Raw genomic sequence first — 21,315 nt, forward strand, 5'->3', positions numbered from 1 at the left:
AGGCAAAACCAGTGCTGTTAGCTTCAAATCATAAACTACATGTGGAAGAACAGAAGTGAATCATGTTCCTCCCCATATAATTATACCTAAGGATGACATATAAACATTATTTTCTCAATTTAATATTTTTTTTGTAAATCAGAAACTTTAAGCCTAGTATAATTCTGATACTCCAGGGTGCCGTGATTAAAAAAAGTTTGGGAACCACTGCCGTAGACTGTAACACAACTTTCTGTCCACCAGCTGCTTGTTATTTTTTTTTTAAACTGCACCTCACATGTGTGAAATAGCCAATGAAGTTTCTGTAGCCAGGGCACCCGAGAAGGGGGGGGGGGGGGTGTAATGTACTAAATACCTGGGCCCAGGATTGCTGGAGGGGCCCTGCGGGGGCCCTCGTCTGACCCCCCTATACCTTCCTCCTTCGTCCCTCCCATGCAGCAGCAGCACACACCTACAGCATGTGCTGACAGCCGGCTCAGCATGAGTGTCTCACTGACAGCGCGACAGCTCATGCTGAGCCTGCTGTCAGCACTGCACATGCTGCAGGTGTGTGCACACCCACCTTAAACATTTTGGGGCGTTTAACCACCTCCCGCGATTAGGCCACGCCTCCAAAATTTTACCAGGGCCCGGCACACCTCTCGGCTGCCCTATCTGTAGCACCACTTGATGATTGGCTGATTAAACCATTTGGTACACTATAGTACTGCATGTTTGTCAGGGATCTGCAGTTGAGTGTGTAATAAAGGATTACGAGCCTAATTCAGACCTGATCGCACAGCAAATTTTTTTCACAGATGGACAAAACCATGCTGTACTGCAGATGCGGCAGATGTAACATACTGTAAAACAGCAAGTTTGAGCGGCTTTCGGCTCAAAGCCACCCAGTGTGTATGGCCCGGTGGATGCTGCGTGCTCCCGCATAATCGCCGGGAAACCATTCATCTGCTGGTATTACCAGCAGATGAGCGGCTTTAAGGACGGCTTTGCATAGCACTGCACAGTGGCGGATTCAGGGGGGGGGGGGGACCCGGGCACGTGCCCCCTGTCATTTATTTTGTAGCTGAGGACCAGGGCTTTCCAATGAGCCCAGCCCCGTGTCTCTAGCCCCCCGGGAACCGGAGATATCGCCTCGCAAACCTGTAACGTTTTTTCCCCATAGGATAATATGGGACCCGTCAATTCGGATTCAGTACTGAATCCCGGCGGTCGGGATTCCGGCGTTCAGAATCCCGTCTCCGGAATCCCGACAGCCGAAATGCCGACAAGGGGGGGGGGGCGTGGATCGCCCCCCCCCCCCCTTTGCGGGCTCGCTGCGCTCGCCACGCAGCGGGCCCGGTGCCTCGCTACGCTCGGCACACTAATTTATTCTCCCTCCAGGGGTGTCGTGGACACCCACGGAGGGAGAATGTGTCGGGATTTCGGCGGTTGGGATTCCGGCGTCGGGATTCTGAACACCGGGATCCCGACCACCGGGATTTTAACTGCATCCCGTCAATTCCGACCCCCACCCGGTTCCGATGGCTGCTAGTTCCCCCCCTGGCATCACAGAAGCTTGTGTTTGATTTCATTCAATTCCAAATCGCTGGGCCTTTAATATGATACCAGGCTGGTCCAAATCGGTCAATCAATTCCAGAGATATTGCGTGTAAACCGATTTTTTTATTTTTGAAATGTAATTTCATGGCTGTTCATGTTCTTTGAGGGCAGATTACTCTGGAACCAATCGTTCCAGTTTCACTGGACCAAAATCATTCAAAGCCCACTCAAAAGTTCTTCAATATAATACTTGTCTCATGTAAATGGGTCAGTTGGTTCCGAAGATATAGCCGGTTAAATGAGATAACTGGTTAAAGGGGGGAGGGGTGGTTTTCTCTCCCCCTCACACCAGAAAATGCAGGGACTAGGCTGGTGTAAAAGGGGCCAACCTGGGAATGCATTTTCTGGTGTGAAAGGGGTATTATTTAAAATAGCCGGGACCTGCAGTGCTCTGAATACAGCCAGGCTCTGCCACTGTCAGTGGCTATTACTTCTGCCTGGTGGCGGCTGTCCCCCATTTACCACGAGCCTGTATTCCCCCTTGGCAATGAGCATGTAATCCCACATGGCAACGAGCATGGAACCTCTGGCAATGAGCATGGAACCCTTGGCAATGAGCATGTAGAGAAGCAGCACTTATGTAGCATCATTTTTAATAGGCATTATGGTGTTTGGCATAACACATAATGGACATAATGGCGTGTAACTTAACGTGTAATGGACATTATGGTGTAAATGTTTAATGCAAGCCTTTGGTGGACAATTTCCCTGTTTATGAAGTGTATTGTGAATTTTGGCTTAATCTGTGTGGCATTATGTGAATTCTGGCTCAATCCATGGGGCATTATGTGAATTTTGTCTCAATCCGTGTGGCATTATGTGAATTTTGGCTCAATCCATGTGGCATTATGGGAATTATGGCTCAATCCGTGTGGCATTATGGGAATTTTGGCTCAATCCATGTGGCATTATGGGAATTATGGCTCAATCCGTGTGGCATTATGTGATTTTTTTCCCAATCCGTGTAGCATTATGGGAATTTTGTCTCAATCCGTGTGGCATTATGTGAATTTTGGCTCAATCCGTGTGGCATTATGTGAATTTTGACACAATCCATTTGGCATTATGTGAATTTTGGCTCAATCCGTGTGTGTTATTATGTAAATTTTGGCTCAATCCATGTGGCATTATGTGAATTTTGACACAATCCACGTGGCATTATTTGAATTTTGGCTCAATCCATTTGGCATCATGTGTAAGGAGCAAGTATAATGGGGTCTAGTATTTTGTTGCATAATGTGTAGAAGTTGTATATGGTGTTGACACACCTCTGTTGAGTGGCCACACACCCTTTTCCGGTGTGCGCCTTTGGCACACGCATAACTACATCCTTCACTTTTGTCGCCATGGTGGGCCTGCGTACTTTAAATGCCAGGGCCTATTTTTAATTCCATTCCCACCCTCTCCTGCTGCTCTCTTAGCATGTACACTGGCACCACTAACAACGCCTCTCCCCCACCCAAACCCTTTTTTATTATGGTGCCCCCCGTCATTTTATCCTGGATCCGCCCCTGGCACTGCACTATGCAAAGCCATCCTCCCCCGCTGATGGCGCCAGGCATAGGACAAACGCTCAGTGTGTATGCACTGAGCGGCTTTCCCCCCAGAAATTATAGTGATCATCGCTGTCCATACACGCTGGGCATAATCGCCCAGTGTGTATGGGCCTTAACTCAATAATGTAAATACCTGTTTAGTTACATTGTTAGTTATTTTATATTAATTTAGTTATTTATTAATTTTATACATAATATAAATGCAGACTTGACATGTTATTTTAGATCAGATTATTTTCCTACTATGACATACCTCCCAACATGACAGGGACAAAATGCTCTGCTCCTGGACTGCCTTGCCAGTGGCAGTTGCAGAGGTGGGACTGCACCACTGTCCAATATTCAAATAGGGGAGCCACATCTGCCAGTGAGTATCGGACTATGGTGTTTGGGGTGGCAGTTGGTGGGGTTCCCCTATCTGAATTTTGGACTGTGCTGCAGCCCGGCATCTGCCACTGGTATGGATGTTCAGGAACAGAGCATTTTGTCCCTCCTGGAATGGGTCATGTTGGGAGGTATGCTAGGACACAGCTCCCAACTGTCATAGTATGAAAGGCAGAAGCCAGCAACATTTCATAAACACAGACTATAAATTCTTATTTTAAACCAGATAATTTCCTACATCTCCTCCATTTAGGCTCTAGGCTACGTACCTTAATATTATGATTGAATACAGTGTCTTTTCTCGTGGTATGTTCAATAGATTCCCAAAAAAGGTAGTCTAATCTCACACAATGCTGTCTGGCATCTGCTATGCGGCAGTGACTCAGACAAAATGGAGACAACACCTAGTGGGCTGCATTGTGATGTCACAACTCCCAACTGTCATTTTTCAAACCCAGCCTGTAACATGGCAGGAAGTAGCTGATTGGCTAATACTCTCTCCTCTTTCAAAAGCTGTGTACACGTAAGCACAATATACATAGAGAGAAACATACATATAATACATAATGCAGTACAGGTAATTAGCACATAGTATCCACCACGTGATGAGGAGTATTTCCAGAAGACTGATCACTGCAGTCTCCTTGTGGTATTCTCCCTATCAAATATTTAATGAATAAAAGTTAATCAGAAAATAGAAAGACTATGTATTTTCTTAGGTGTAATCAACCGGTCCCCAAACCCTCTTTTGGGGGAAATGTATCAAACCTTGGAGAAAGCTAAATTGGAGATAGATAAAGAACCAACCAATCAGTTCCTAACTTTCATTTTTGAAACACGACCAGTAAAATGGCAAAAGCTAACTGCAAATGTGCCACAATGTGGAGGCGTGTGGGGGCCTTATAGGTGCCTTACTGTGGATGCACTAATATCCTGTAACAATTAGCAACACTGTATGAAGAGTGCATACAATCTCTCTCCATCTAGATTACTAGAAGTGTGTTATATGTAATATACTGCTCAATTAAAATAAAGAAGATATCTTTGCTGTTAGTGTCTAGGTTATAGTAGTTATTACACCTAAAATACGCTCTGTTACACTGGGCCTTATTCTAGTTCACTCTTTCTGACAAAATCCTTCTTAGATGGACAAACCATGTGCACTGCAGGGGGCAGATGTAAAATGTGCAGAGAGAATTAGATTTGGGTGAGTTATTTTGTTTCTGTGCAGGGTAAATACTGGCTGCTTTATTTGTACATTACAATATAGATCTCACTTTGAAGTAAAACCCCACCCAAATCTAACTCTCTCTGCACAAGTAACATCTGCCCTCCTGCAGTGCACATGGTTTTGTCCATCAAAGAAGGATTTTGTCAGAAAGAGTGAACTAGAATAAGGCCCACAGACAGAGAAACATACATGACAGATAAAAATCTGCATGAGATAGGGGGAACATATTTATACCAACCCTATTTTTGTAATACAATTAGCCTATCGATTGCATTTCAGAGAATTAAATAAAATAGGGGACGTTCCAAGTTACTATCAAAATGTATATGACGGAAACTACTTAGAACGATTGTAAGGCTTTGCACCCTACCTTGATATAGCGGTATACTAACAAATGATATAACCAGAATCAGCAGATTACACACATGAACTGAACTACTAGTGGAAGTACTTTATTACAAACAGAAATAATTACTTTGATAAGAGCTTATTGAGGACAGAGAGAATTGCAGACAACTCTAATACAGTGCACAACATTTTAATCTTTTTTTACTTGTTTTTCAACACTTTTCACATATTTTCATTTATGTCAAATTAATGTTTATATCTCGCTGGCTTCCAGAAATGTTATAATAGTAACAATAAAAGTTACATTTTATTTGTATTTTTGTTTTTAACCAATCCCCAGGAAGATAAACCTTGAAGTTCAATAATAATTCTAATACAACTCAATATTAGTCCTATAAGTGCCCCATAATAGGAATACTCTCTCTCTTGTTTTGTACTAGTATTTAATATTCCTGGGAGCACCTCCAAGCATAGCGGTCAACAGAATTTAATTTTCCAGAATATAATAATATAATAATAGGAAATTACCTATACTGTACATGGTAAAGAGTAAGTATAGTGGTCTGTGCAGACACCCCTAAATCTATGTAAGAGGTCTTACTGTACAGCTTTTAACAGAACAGCCATGGCAGACATCTACCATGAGTGTAGGATGTTATGGAAATGTAGATCCCTGATGCTGCTTTTAGATATTCTACATAATCAGTTTTAGGTAGGAACAGACATTGGTGTGATCACTACCGATGGTTACCACTACCTATCAATGGTTACCTATCAATGATCCTCCATTTTCTTTGACTGACTGGCTCGTGGGCCAATCCGAACCTCAGGGCAAGGCTTCACTGGGGTCAGGGGAGGGGTCAGGTTATACTGTGGGGTCAGGTTATACTGTGCCATCAATGAAGGAAAACTGCCTGGTTCTATACCTATAGATGTCAAAACTGTTCTATATCAGTCATAAACCATCGATGATTACAAATCAATGACCATCCCTAGTTTTTTTTTTTTTTTTTAATTCTGTTTATTGAATTTTTTAGAAGAACAAAGTACAGTGAATCTTATATCAGGTACATGAAGCAGATAAACATTTGCATATTTAAAATCTTTACATATCTTTCCATGTATGCATTATTAACAAAACAGATTGCGTTCTTGGAGTATGATACAATTATATGTTTAAAATGTAAAATCCTACCCTAATTATTCTTACAGATTGAATCGAATCTTAACATGAGGCAGAATATCTAAAACATTTCCGGAGCCTTCACCTTAGCATTCTACATTACAATTATCGTCAGATATTACTAGTACTTGTCTTGTTAGATTTCTGGCTGGTTTGATGCTATGTATAGTAATTGTACGTTGTAGACCTTAATTGGTCTATATATTTCACTAATTAACCTCAATGTCTCTGATATCAATACATATATAAAACCAACTCTACTTATCGCATATATGTAATGAACATGTGCACATATAAACATACAGACCTAAGGGTATCTATAGGTAAACACATTGAGGAGGGGGGGGGGGGGGAGGGGAGTGGGGTAAAATAATTCTAGCAAGGATTCTGTTTATTATCTCCAATTTACTTGTCCACCAAAAAAAGTGTATTTCTGCTTATACGAAATCAGTGGATATAGGATCTTAATTTTATATCTTTAAATTTATATCTTTAAATCTCAGTCGGAGGATTCGTCAGTTAAAGTAATCTATGCCTTGGAGGTACACAACAAAGAACGATGCAAGGCCCATTCAGTATTTTCAAATATACAGAAAATTTGTTTTTGGACATCATCTTCTAAACTTTCAATAAATAAACCCCATTTGCGATAGAAGGATATAACTCCTTTTTCTATGTTGGTAGTGGCTGATTTCCGATCAAAGTAAAGTGTCTGTAGAAGTTTACATTTGACTTCTGATACCGAGGGTGATGATTTGGATGTCCAATGGGTTAAGATGATCTTTTTTGCTATCGTGACTATAAGTGTCAAGATCTGTGTAATTGATTTATGACTGTGGCCCAAATTCCAATTGGAAAATATTGCTAGTATACATGCTTGTGGGTCAGGGGTGACTTTAATATGTAACGTGTCAGTGATATAATTGAGAAGTTTGTTCCAATATAAGAGGGATGCGTTTAACATCTGGCATTTAGGGCATCGACTTGAGTTGTCTGAGCGGAAATGTGCATATCTGGCCGGGGATATATATGCCTTTTGTAGAGTAAAGAAATGGACCTCCTGCAGATATGATGATTGTAAGATCTTCATTGTTGTTTCAAAATGTCTACTCAAAACGTCTACCTGAGGAATGGAAGGAATGTCTACAATCCATCTAGATCTAAGATCCTCCCATCTTCCCTTTAATGTGGCGTTCGTTAATAAAGAGTATACGAATTTCGTGCGAAAGGGTACTTGCTTACTAATATTTAAGATGGATTGTAGTGAATCTGGGGATGGGGGGGGAGCAGAGGGGGAGATCCTAGGAAGCACTGAAGATATGTAGTGTCTAACTTGTAAATACATAAAGAATTGCGTGTGTGGGAGGCCGAATTTCTCACGTAGGTCTGAAAATGACAAGAATTTGCCCCCCGGATCAAATACTTTTGACGAGTCAGTTATTCCCTTTTCTCGCCACTGGGCAAAATTATTATTATGTAGAGAAGGAGGGAAAGCCGGGTTCGCCCATAGGGGGATATTTTTGGTGTATTGGTGACTTCTCTTTAATTTTCTATTTACATGTAACCATGCTTGATAGACATCTTTGAAAAGCAAGTTCTCCCGTATATGCTTAGGAATCTGAGAAGATTTGGAGTGGAGAAGAGCTCCTATAGAATAAGGATTGAAAAGTGCTTTATCTATGTCAATATTAGTATAAGCGAAGCTTTCATTAAGCCAGTCAATCGCACATCTCATCAAAACTGAAATGTTATATGATAAGAAATCCGGCAGCCCCAATCCACCATTTGATTTAGTATCATAAAGTTTCTTGAGAGCTAGTCTGGGTTTTTTCCCTCGCCAAAGGAACTTGGTGATTGATGAGTTAAGTTTCTTCAGGTCCGGGCCTGAGATGCGAATGGGGAGCATCTGCATTAGATAAAATATTTTTGGGAAAATGACACTTTGTATGACTGCCACTCGCCCTATAAGGGAGAGGGGTAAAAGTTTCCAATTATCTAGCATTGAGTAAATTTTCCTCATCAAGGGAGAGTAGTTACATTCGTATAATTTACCTAAGGCTGCTGGAATATTAACTCCTAAATATTTAAGGCTTGAGGTCACCATGGAAAATGGTAGTGATGCTAAAAAAGTTTTGGTGTCCTGTGTTAGGTCATGTATATGAAGAACTTCGGATTTAGACAGGTTTATGCGGTATCCCGCCCTTTCACCAAAGGATTCAATCAGCCGTAATATTTCGGGTAGAGAAGTGCGGGGATTGGAAATAAATAAAAGCATGTCATCGGCAAACAGGGATAGGCGAAGGTCCATTTCGCCCACCCTGATGCCCGAATACATGGAGGAGGAACGAAGTGCTATGGCTAGTGGTTCAAGGGCAATAGCGAAAAGAAGGGGGGAAAGTGGGCATCCCTGCCGTGTTCCCTTTTGTATAGGGAAGGGATCTGACAGTATTCCATTACATATGATTTGGGTCTTGGGTTTGTAATTTATGCATTGCAATATTGTGATGAATTTATCTGGGAAACCGAATTTGGATAATGTGTCATATAAGTGGGGCCATTCTACAAGGTCAAAAGCCTTTTCAGCATCTAGGGATAGTAGGATATCGTCTCTGTGATCTATTCCTGTCCCACCTCCGTGACCAGGGAGATTTGAGGATGTCTGAGATGAGGCAGATGAATGTATCACAGAGAGGACTTTACGTAAATTAATTTCTGAGTGACGTCCAACTATGAAACCGGATTGGTCATGGTGTATTATTGAGGGTAGTATAAGTTTGATTCTGTTGGCTAGTATTTTCGTGTATAATTTATAATCTAGATTCAGCAATGATATAGGGCGGTAGGAACCAGGGAGAGAAAGATCTCTTCCTGGCTTTGGCAAAATCCTTAGTATGGCGGAATTAAAATGATGTGGTGGAGTGGCTGAGTTAAATAGAGAATTCAAGACCTTTACTAACGTGGGAGCTATTCTTGGAAGAAGAGTTTTATAAAAGTCTCCACTAAACCCATCTGGGCCAGGGGCTTTCTCTGGTTTCATAGAGCGTATTGCTGTTTCTACTTCCTCTAATGTAATGGGGGATGTAATTGTATCTGCTTGACTTGCCGAGATTTGGGGGCACGGCAGGGAGGACCAAAAGTCCGGAGGGAGAGATGGAAGGGAGTCAGAAGTAGTTGCTTTCGGAGGGGGCCCAGAGTATAGGGATGTATAAAAAGATTGAAGGACTTCTGCTATCTCAGAGGTGGATGATGTGAGAGTGCCTTGTGGGGTTTTAAGTGGGTGAATAGTAGCTGGGGCTCTAGTGCCGTTTAAAAGATCAGTCAATAGTTTCCCTGTTCTATTACCAAATTTATGATATTTATAATTTATAGAGAAAAGATGGCGCTCACCCACATTGTGCATGTATTCATCAAAGCTAATTTTAGCTGAATCATATGCCTGTCTATTATGCAGTGAGGGATCAGCCTTATATTGGCAGAAAGCCTGAGAAAGCGATGTTTGCAGGGCTATATATTTTTCGGTTTGTTTGCGTTTGTTCGAGGCTACATATGAGATGATTTCTCCTCTAATGACAGATTTAGCTGTCATCCAGAAAAGCATGGGGTCTGTTTCTAAATGTGTAAGGTTATTGTTTTTATATTCTTCCCAAGCCGCCTCCAATCTGGATTGGAATTTTAAAGATTTGGAAAGATAAGATGGGTATTTCCATGGTTTGGGGCCTTTATTTGGTGGAGTGAGAGAGATAGTGAGGGAGATTAAGGCATGATCTGATAATGCTATAGGAGCTATATTGGAATCGGATACGAGTGGAAATGCTGAGTGTGAAGCTAAAATGTAGTCAATTCGGGATAAACTTCCATGGGCCGCAGAAAGGCAGGAATATTCTTTGTCTATGGGATGTAAAGCTCTCCAAATATCTATTAGATTAAGTCTTTCAGAGAATGCTGGGATACCTAGTTTAGGGAGGCGGTATGATGAGCGGGTGGAATTCGAACGATCTAAGGTTTTGTCTGAAATTAAATTGAAGTCGCCACCTATTATGATGGTAGCGTCTGTGTGTGGGGACAATTTGGCAATCAGGGTCTGAAAGAACTGCTGTGAGTACTTGTTAGGGGCGTATACATTACCCATGAGGAAGACCCGGCCCTCCAATTTTAGTTTAGTGAAAGTATATCTGCCCTGGGGGTCCACAATGTTTTGCATAATGTCATGCTGTATGTGTTGTTTGATGAGAGTGACCACACCCCTAGATTTCGAATTATATGGACTGGAGCCTATCACCCGCCAGCCCAGCATGTTCAATTTGAGTACCTCCTCGGCTTTCAGATGTGTTTCCTGAAGGAACGCTAGATGGATTTCTTGCTTGTTGAGGTATGATAGAAGTTTTCTTCTTTTAGCTGGAGAGTTGAATCCACCAACGTTCCAGGATCCTATCTTCAGATTGAAGTTAGTACCTGGTAGAGTAAGACACAATCCTTGCGAACCTGAAAGAATATTTGACAGGGGGGGAGGGAGACACTAGGATAGAGACAGACAGGGGGAAACAAGACTAAAACATATTTACATTTGGCAGCTGTGTTCCTGGGGACATCTACTAGTTGCGTAGTCTTTCCTATTTTACAGATTATTGTTACCGTAGAAGGAGATGTCCCTCTTCCAGTAATAAGGGAACAGTAAGAAATATCTATAACCCTAGATAACATCAGGGATCTTACAAGTAAACTCTTATATTGTATTTCTTAACTTAAAACATCAAGAAGTGGGAGGAGGGCGGGCAGCTCCTTCCCCATCCAGCCCTATGCCATATTGCTTTCAAGGTACTGACATGGCTACACTGAGATATGTTGCATCTGTATAAATTTTATTTTACTAACCAGACTTATTATTATTAATTGTTTATTTTTTTACATATATATATTTTTAATATTTTTATTTTATTTATTTTGTTTTCCCTCTCCATTAACATCATTTTTTATTATATATATATATATATTTTTTTTTTGTGTTATTGTTATTCTATATATTTGTTTAATATTTTTTTCCTTTTTCGCTTGTTGTGTCTTGCTTTCTAACATCAATAAAAACCAAACAAAAAAGCAAAGCAAGAGAGATCAGCCCAACATTTCTTTCTTTTTTTTTTTTTCCTAGCTAAATTTCCATTTTCTGGGAATATGATAAAGGAGCCATTTCAATCATCATCGTTACTATAGATTTAGTATCTAGTTAAACCTTTGAACATTAAACATCAATAGTGGATGACTGTGGGTTAAAAGTATCGCAGTATAACCAATTATGTATAAATAGGAGTCTGAACATCTCCTATGATCATGTAACACACACGAAGTAACGGTTGAATGCTGAATTATGAGTAGATCCGTGAACTGTCCTGTGAATGTGGGTCAGTTGCAGTCTTGGTCTGGAGAGCTCATGGGTGTAAGTTAGCATTGTCCTGCATTAGCGGGTCACCCTGAGCGGGACTAAACCAAGTCTTAGCTGAAGGGTCAATATTTAACAACAGTCTTTCTTCAGGGAGTTAGGGTGCCAGGAGACGGGTCACTTATATCCTGATCCAATGCGCGAGAAGATTCACGAAGGTATGCTTGGGCGTCTTTTGCAGATAAAAAGTCTTTATGGGATGAGCCTTCATATAGACGTAATCTAGCTGGATAGAGTAAGCCAAATTTTTTGCCCTCTTTAACCAGTTGAGTGCAAATCTCTGAGAAGGCTTTTCGGGCTCTGGTTAGTTCCATGGAGTAGTCCTGAAAAACTAGGATTTTATGGCCTTCCCATATCAGATCTTTAGTGCGTCGTGAAGCGGCCCATATAGCTTGTTTGTGTAAAAAATTTAAACAGCGGAATAGGGTAACCCGCGGCCTGGGTTTATTAGGAGTTGGCGGTGGTCCCACTCTGTGGATCCGCTCAATAACAAGATCTCGGCACTCCTGTTCTATACCCAGTAAAGTAGGCAAGGTGTTTCTTGCGAAATGGTGCAGTGCTGGTCCCTTTAAGGATTCAGGGAGACCTACAATTCTGACATTATTACGTCTTGATCTATTTTCAATTTCATCAAGTTTATTCCATATGTGATGGTTGTCAGTCTGTAGACTTTTATAGGATTGTTTCAGTCCATCTATATCATGTGTGAGAGCACCTACTGTGTTCTCCACATTGGTGACTCTGTGTGTAATGGCTTTCATTTGTGCAGTTATATCTGCTACCGCTTGTGCTAGGAGCGGTGTCATGGTGGACTTAATTGCGTCCACCACCTCTCCATATGTGACTGGAGAGTCAAGTTGTCGGCGTACCTGTTGTGGTGAGCCCACTGTGTCTGCAGCAAGTTTCTTTGATGCGGGTGATAGTGCATCGCTCTCCGAGGCTTGTTCCGGCGCCATGTTGGATATCTGGCGTCTTTTTTCTTGCCTCGGGGCTAGCGCCTGTGCGGGCACTGCGGGTGCAGAAGATTTATCCATCGGGTGTGGGGAGGATGTATGTCGGCTGGTATAGCCTGTGGAAGCCGCAAGCAGCCTTTAAAAGGTTCGACGGGGATAGATGAAGCGGAGCTCCGGCGTCAGCCTCCCTCACTCCATCAAGCGGAAACCGGAAGTGTCGACCATCCCTAGTTTTAGGATACATCAAATGATATAACACTCTGCACCAGGAGAATGGGTCATAGGGTCAACTAAATGAAGGTCGACACTATTCGTCAACACAATAAAAAGGTCAACATGGCTTAGGTCGGCAGGGTCAAAAGTTTGACGCAACAAATACGATGACATGGGTTTTCACACTTTTTGTTGTCTATGTTGATATACATAAAGTAAACAAAAACACCTGGGTACTTGTGTATTATCACGGCGCCCACGTTTTCCATCGTAGGGCATTGTACGACCAAAAATCACGTTGCATCGCATGCGATGCATCACGATTGGACCCGATTTTTAATTGTACAGGCACCCAGATGCCTGATTCCTATGTTAAATGCCCCCCAGACCCGATTTTTGATAGTCATTACCCATCAGGGGAGGGGGGGTGTACAATGTTAAATGCCCCCCATTGTTAACGCCACCCCACTATCAACGCCAACCCGAAGCGTTGCGAGCCCGCGAGGGACGGCGGTACGCGTCCTCTGACCTTTTCATACCCCCACTATCCACATCGCCGTGGAGTTGATTTTATATAGTGTGGCGACTGGCAAACGCAGCGAGCCCGAAGCACGGCGAGCCCCACGAGGGGACGCGGATGACTTCACATATATTCCGTGTCCCCTCGCTGGGCTCGCTGTGCTCGCCACGCTTTGCATCTGGGGGGGCATTTATCTTTGGAATAAGCCCAAATTGGGCATGATCTCGTCGCATTGCATCGCATGCCATTATAATGGCATGCGATGCAATATTAAAATTGTATACCTCAGCTCGGGGAAAGGCTGAAATCGGGTCCCATCGCATACCTTAATTAGTGGTATGCAGTGCGATGCGATGGGCACCGCGATAATACACAAGTACCAACACCTGTATTGGAAACAAATATGAAAAACTTATGTTGACCCTTTTCTTGTTGCCCTTTCCCATATTGACCTTTTTCATGTGTTGACCTATGGCATGTTGAACAATAGTGGTTGACTGTCAACCTATTTAATGCCAACCTGCCGACCGCATCCCCTGGGGCCAAATGTCACATGGGTCCCCGGGGACACTGTGTGTGCACAATGGGCCCTAGCCATGCTTTGGGCAAGGAGCCTCGCTACGCTCAGCACACTATTATAATCTCACTCTATGTCCACTTGGATAGTAAAGTATGAACCAAGTCGACCTTTGGCAACAAAATAGTGAAAACTCATGTCAACCATGTGACCGTCAACCACAATGCCATCGCTCTCATGCTGGCGCCTATCTCCCGTTACTGTTGATCTAGATGTGGGTGACTATCTTTAGGCATCTACCTAGATGGGTTCGACTCAGCATGGTCGACCATAACATGATCAAAGTAGACATCGTAGATCTGTTGACCAGATACGGTTCAACTTAGGTGACAGGAAATAGGTGACATCGGGACTCGCATCTCACGGCATGCTAGTGGGGCACAATTTAGACTATATAGTGCAGATCTGCACTATATAGTGTTGCCTGCCCTCTCTATCTGGCTGCCGATTTGCGCTCACACGGGAGCGCGCATTGGCAGCGCATCGGGCTCGCAAGCCCTAAAAAAGCATGCAATTTGCATGCGATATAGCTTCCGATGTTCAGTATATCGAGAACATCGGAAGCCAAATCTTACCATGTGTACACACTATCTGTTCTGTGCTAATTCTAATAAACAGATGTTTAACTTAAAAAAAGCCATCACTCCTGTTGTGCATAAGAGGAACAAATCCACGTGTGGCTGTGTGGTCAGGGGGTGTGGTCGATGATTGTAGCACTGAAATGCCCCTACCCCTCTCTTCTAGTGTTATGCTGTGCACATACAGTATGATTTGCTAAGGCCCCCATACACTGGCCTGATTTGTTCTAAGCACAAGTCGGATCAGTTTGCCCAGAGCCCCCTGGCAGCTCCCCAGGAGGCTCACGTGCCGTTTTAACATGCAATAAATTGCATGCAATTTATTGCATGTGATTCTCCCGGGGAGCTGCTGTGGTGGTTGGGGGAGGGCAGCAGGGTCCGGCCAGCTTGTTGTGGTTAGGGGGGGGGGGGGGGGCAGGTAGCTCCTAGTGGTAGGCAGCAGGGTCTGGCCAAGCGGCGGCGGCTGGGTTGCTGGAGCTTGTAGCAGCATTTTGCCGGGTGGGAGGATGCGGCTGCTGAATATTTTGAAATGACTGGCTGGCCGTTGATTGGCTGAGAGTCATTTCAAAATATTCAGCAGCTGCATCCTGCCGCCTGGAAAAATTCCGCTATAAGCTCCGGCCCCCCAGCCGCCACTTGGATAGACCCCACTGCAGGCCGTGGACTGGAGGTACATGGACCACATGGACGGATGCCACAGGGGATAACGCAATGGCGGATAGCCCCCCTGGGACACCATGCAAACTTCCTGCCCTCTGTAACTTCTGTAGGGTCGACACACATTCAGGGAAGCGGCTCAGGATGATGTCTGCAGTGTCACTCCCTCCGCCTGTACTGCGCACGCATTTCTCTGTGCTGCCTGTATGTCAGGAGTCAGGCTGTCCGGGGCTGCCGGAGGGGAGGGAGCAGTAGAGAGTAGCGCGGAACCGGGTCCCAGTGGCAGAAGATTAAGGGGCTTAGGAGGATGCAATGCAGAATGGGGAATAAGGCTGCAGTGAACCTGATACCAGAGGTCCCCATGGGATGAATGCAGAGGTGCAGTGAGGTGAGTTGGTCCAGAGTATCCTCTTTATTTTTTTTTTTTTAATTAAGTAATTTTTATTGGTTTTACAGAGACAAACAAAACCTTACAAGAGCAGGGTTGCATAGGGTGCATATAACATATATGACAAATCTGACAACAAATGCGTTGAGGGAAATCATAGAAATATGCATGTATAGGTACGTAAACATTTATTCGGGTATACACATCGGGTATCACCCTTCCAGGAGAAATGCGCCAGCATCCGGAGGCGCCATCCGGGCTTTTGCGATCAGCAGTTTGAGAAGAGGTATACAAATGACATATTACAGTATCTCTCCCACAATCATTACGCACCCTCCAATTTCAGTATTAAACAAACATCTATCAAGGACACCACTGCTCAAACTAGAAAAATCCACTATCTATAATATATTGTCTATACTACCCAAAACAAAACCCCCCAAAAGGACCCAAAACAAACCTCCCCAAAACTCCCCCACCCTGTATGACCTAACCCCAACCTAGGTATACCTGGATCCCTAACAAGCCCCCCCCCCCCCCTCAACTACCTATGTCAACTATTCTAAGAGGGAATAAATTAGTGGCCTACAGCTTATATAAGCTGAACTAGCCTAAAAACCTAATTCACCCCCCTCCCTCCCCCCCCCCCCCCCTATCTATAATCGAAACGGATAAGTAGCATATGGACAGACAGGGCCGTGGCCTGTGTAAGCATAGGGCAAATACCATCAGGATGTAATAGTGACACAACGGTCATTTAGTATACGAACCCAGGAGTCACCTGGGTCATTATTTAATACATCTGTAAACAGCAGGATAACATATGTGGCAAATACGACATATTTAGAGCAGGGTATATAAATGCACGACATTATGTAAACCAGCTGTCAATCCTATTGTAGAGCAGGGTTAGCTCAGGAATTATAGACAGCATAAGAGTGTAAAAGCAGGATATGATTTAGGAGAAAGGAAAAAAAAAAAAAAAAGGGGATGACTCGATACAAGGTAAAAAATCGTGAATGTGGCATTCTCAATGAAAAGGTATAATGAATTATAATGCATTAGTCCGGCCAGTATTCCACATAGTGAAGGTACAAAGTCTCAGGAGTCAGGTTTTCCCAGTATGCAGAAAGTCGAAAATGAGGGCATCCCACTATATGTCCATTCTCACGGAGACAATTAGAAGTATAGCCAGTGGATGAAGTAAGGGGTTGTACAGCTGCAGAAAGGCTAAATCTACTAGGTTTTAGCTGAATTGTAGACGCTTCCAGGCATATATATACAGAGTTCCTCAGATACTCAAAGGAAGGTAGATCCATCGTGAAGAGCTCATCCAGGAGTTTACCATGCATAAGCACCGTAGAGTTCACAGGATTATTGTGTGTGGGCAAAGACTTCTCCTCTCCAACAGCATATTTGTCAGGAGCAGAGGAAGCGGGGCGCACATCAGCAAACAAGGCAATAAGCCTTCCAGTAGAGGCATGTATGGCCTGCAGGATTTGATTAATAGAGGCTTCCATAGTTATGGAAGTTGCGTTGGTATCCATGGTTCAGAATGTGGAGGAGAGCTGACCAACTATCATTAAGGTTCCCAGCAGAAACCGGTGATGGCTAGCACACCACCAGTTACAGTAAAATTGCAGTCTCTCCCCTTCTCCAGCACCGCGCAGCCCGGCTGAGCTGCAAGCCCGTGCAGACTGGAGGAGGATAATGGCACTAGTCAGAGCAGTACCTTACAGGCCAAGATGGCCGCGGGTTCTTCCGTGCCCCAGCGAAGTACGGCTTGGCTATGCTGTCTCCGGGCGTCAGAGTGCGCCGAGATGTAAGAGATAAAGATCTGGAGTATGCGGAGGCTACAGGCAGCGAAAGGCTGGCAAGGCAAAGCAGGGGTTTGAGCACTGGGAGCTCCGGAGTTCGGCACACAGGGGATTCGGGATGCCACAGCAGGGCAGTACACTGCCAGTAATCCCAGTTGGTCCCAGGAGGAGTTCAGCAGACAGTCACAACCCCAAGCGCCTCAACCCAGGGGGACGCGCGGGCAAGATGGCGCCGGCACTCCCTGCGCGGACAGCGGCAGCGCGTCTCAAGCGAGGCCGCTTCCCGCCCACACCGCTCAACTTCACAGAGGGCAACCAGCGCCTGTCACTCGGCCCGCTGCAGCACCCGGGAGAGAGGCGCAGAGGCAGACTCACAGGATCTCAGCAGCACAGTAGGAGTTCGGCGGTGGCCACGGCTCAGCGCAGCTGCAGGCCTCAGCTACTGATCCACACTCTCCGGCAGACAAGCGATTCAGGGGACACTCCAGCAGAGAAGCAGGGTGGTAAGTGGGATATTCCACACCCGTTGTGGAAGTCAGGGTCCCCAGCGGCAGCAGAGCAGGATGGGTATTAAGGATAAATGCCGTGAGCTGGGGTTCTTAACAAATTTCTGAAGGTTTGTTTTTCAGAGTGTCCTCTTTATGAAACCTTCTTTCACGCATAGGGGGCCAGATTAGTAGCTACTACACACCCCTGGAAGCCTAGCAATATCTCCCCCGCAGCCTAACTCTAACTATACACCCCCTCCCCTGCAGCCTAACTCTAACTATACATCCCCCGTAGCCTAAATCTAACTATACACCCCCCTCCCGCAGTTTAACTCTAACTATATACCCTCTAGTATCCTAGCCATAACTATACACCCCCCAGCCGCCTAACCCCTGTGGACGGGTCTATGAAATGAAAACAACGATTTACTTGGGCGTGCTGATAACCTGCAAGTTCCAGCTGTTCAGTGCTGTACGCCCTCCAGCAGTCCATGAAAATAGTGGTGCCTGGCTCTATATTGTCAATTATAGCCACCATCAAAGAGCTGGCATCGCGTCTGGGCACCATGGTGAGTAAACACTGTCCAGTTTCCCAACAAATTTCCCCTAAAACACACTGCTGTGGTAACGTACGGCCGACATTGCTCTTCCGCTTGACAAACAAGCTCTCATCGACCTCCACGATGTGGCCTGGACCGCTGCTACGGCGCTGTGGCTGCGCCATGAGGTCCATGGTGCAAGCCTCCCGCATCCATCTGTTATACAGAACCGCTGTCTTCTTCGATATGTCCAGCTGTTGCTGACAGTAGTTGATGTCAGCTCCTGGGCCCATGAATAGATGAAGCGCACCAAGGTGACAAAGGATAAGCAGCACCCTGGAAACCAGTGGGCCGCTCTGAGGCTCACCTTGAGCCGGCACGTTTTAACATGGCACCTCCACATACACTCCTTCACTGACAGCCGCATAGCATGCCCATTAGCGCAATTCTGCATCAGCGGAAGGAGATCATGCTGCTGGAAGAAGTTGATAGCCTCCTCCTCCGTTTTGGGTTTGCTGTGCAGCAGCCAGGTGGGTAACAAGTAAACAGTATAAACAATAAACAATATAAACAGGTAGGGGAACATGTACAGTCATATAGAAAGTTATTCCGAGGGGACACCGTGTTAGATTACGTGCAAAGGGTTATGGCGCGACTAGACAGTGGGAAGAAAATTTTTAGGCTTCTGGTGGGAATAGCCCTGTAGCGTCTGCCTGATAGCAGCAGGTTAAACAAGCCATGGCCAGGATGTAGTTGGTCCTTGACTATCTTCATTTCCCGCTTTTTTGCTCTAGCCAGGTACAGGTCCTGGACAGAGGGAAGGTCCGTCCCGATTATCTTCTACACAGTTCTACCTTTTGGAGTCTGCATTTGTCTCTCTTGCTGGTGGAGCCGTACAAGACCAGTATTAAAGAGCACAGTACAGACTCCACAATTGCGGAGTAGAAGCTTCTGTGGGATGTTGAACTTCCTCAGTTGCCTAAGGAAGAATAGCCTATGCAGTCAGCCACAGTGCACTACACTATCCTGCTAAGTAGGTCCCGGAGTAGGCTGGTAAGAGGCTGTACTACCACTTTAAAAGGGATGCAGTTACCATCCCGGCGGTCGGGATCCCGGCGTTCAGAATCCCGACCACCGAAATACCGACACATTCTCCCTCCTGGGGTGTCCACGACACCCCTGGAGGGAGAATAAATTAGTGTGCCGAGCGTAGCGAGGCACCCGGCCCGCTGCGTGGCGATCCACGCCCCCCCCCTGTCGGCATTTCGGCTGTCGGGATTCCGGCATCAGGATTCTGAACGCCGGGATCCCGACCGCCGGGATTTACGGTAATACGGAATCCCTTTAAAAAACTATGTCACTAGAAAAAACACAAAGCACTAATACTACCTGCATGGATATTTCCACCAGCGTCACTTGCAAAGACTCCTGGGGGATAGAGGAGGAGGAACAGTGGCGAGTAACAGTGTTGTCTGAAGTCAACTCCGCATTAGAAGGCTCCTAAGAAAGTGTGAAATGGCGGGCGTACAGAGGTGCACTTGAGAGGGGCAGATGGACAAGGTCATTCCACGTCTGGGCTGACAGGCAGACTAATGCTGCTCTCACACCGCAAAACCTGCTTAGCCAAGGTATTTAAAACGTTTTTTTTTTTAAACCTGGTCAGAGCAAGTTTAACCCCTTTCACACCGCATGTAAATACCTGGTCTAAAGCAGGTTTGCGGTGTGAAAGCAAAGAGACACACACACACACAGGTGACCCCAGCAAAGGATGAGGCAGGACTCACAGCCAGAGGAACAACAGCTATAACAGATCAGCAGCAGACCCCGACACCTCTAGCAATGGACCTGTGCATGGTAGCAGTTAGCAAGCCCGAGAACAGAGCAGTGAAAGCTGTCAAATGCACTGCCCCCCTCTACCCCCATCCCCCACCCAAGGACCTGCGCCTGATGCCGCTCTCTCCTGTGCTCCAGGAACAGTGCTGAATGCTCTGGGCAGTGCGGGTGATGCTGCTGGGAGCTCCGGGCATCTGATCCTGTGTGTGACGCTCCGGGTCGTGCCAGTCTGTACTCCGGGAGCCTGGCTGCCCGCTCTAACACTACTCACCACGGTGATGGACTGGCCGCTCAGCCTCGGATGTCGGGACTGCAACTGCCTAATCCTTTCCTGGCTGCTCCCAGACTAGCCGCCTGCTGTGGAAGTTCCTCCACCCGCTGCTGCCCCTAAGTGCCTTCTCCGGCACCTGCTCCCTGAGCCCTGCCGCAGCCTATCCCGCCCCCTGGAGTACCGCACCCAGAATCATGCTGGTCTCTCGATGGTGAAGGTGCTCGGATGTCTGATCGTAGCAGGTACACCGGCTGGGACAGGGCAGACAGCCGCTGGCAGCTCAGCCTGAGCCACCCATCCCCACTCACATCTCCCCTGCTCCCGGCAGCCAGTAGCCCGAGTCCGCCATGCCATGCCCCCAGCGTGATTATTCCCTGCCCGGGGTGGGGGGAGGATACCGTTTCAGACACCCCAAAAAACAGGTCTGAAACGGTTAGGATCCTGCTTTTTTACCGTTTCCAAAAAATGGTAAAATCACTCTGCACCTTTCAGACCGCACATATTACCGTTTTAAAACGGTTAAAAATCGGCAAAATACCGTTTTTTTTTAGTGCGGCCTGAAAGGGGCATAAGGCACCAATGGGAGGCTAACATACAGTAGGAAAAGCTTTCAGTGCAGTTCCTGAGGGCAACTTCAAATTGCTCTAGATGCTACTCCTTACGCCCTTTCTCACCAAGCTTGCTTGTAGTTCATAATAAATATACTGTATTTAGATAAAATGTAAACACTATGATGTGGCATTTGT

Source organism: Crinia signifera, chromosome 4 (assembly GCF_055691185.1).
Source record: "Crinia signifera chromosome 4, ASM5569118v1, whole genome shotgun sequence".
Taxonomy (NCBI): Eukaryota; Metazoa; Chordata; class Amphibia; order Anura; family Myobatrachidae; genus Crinia; species Crinia signifera.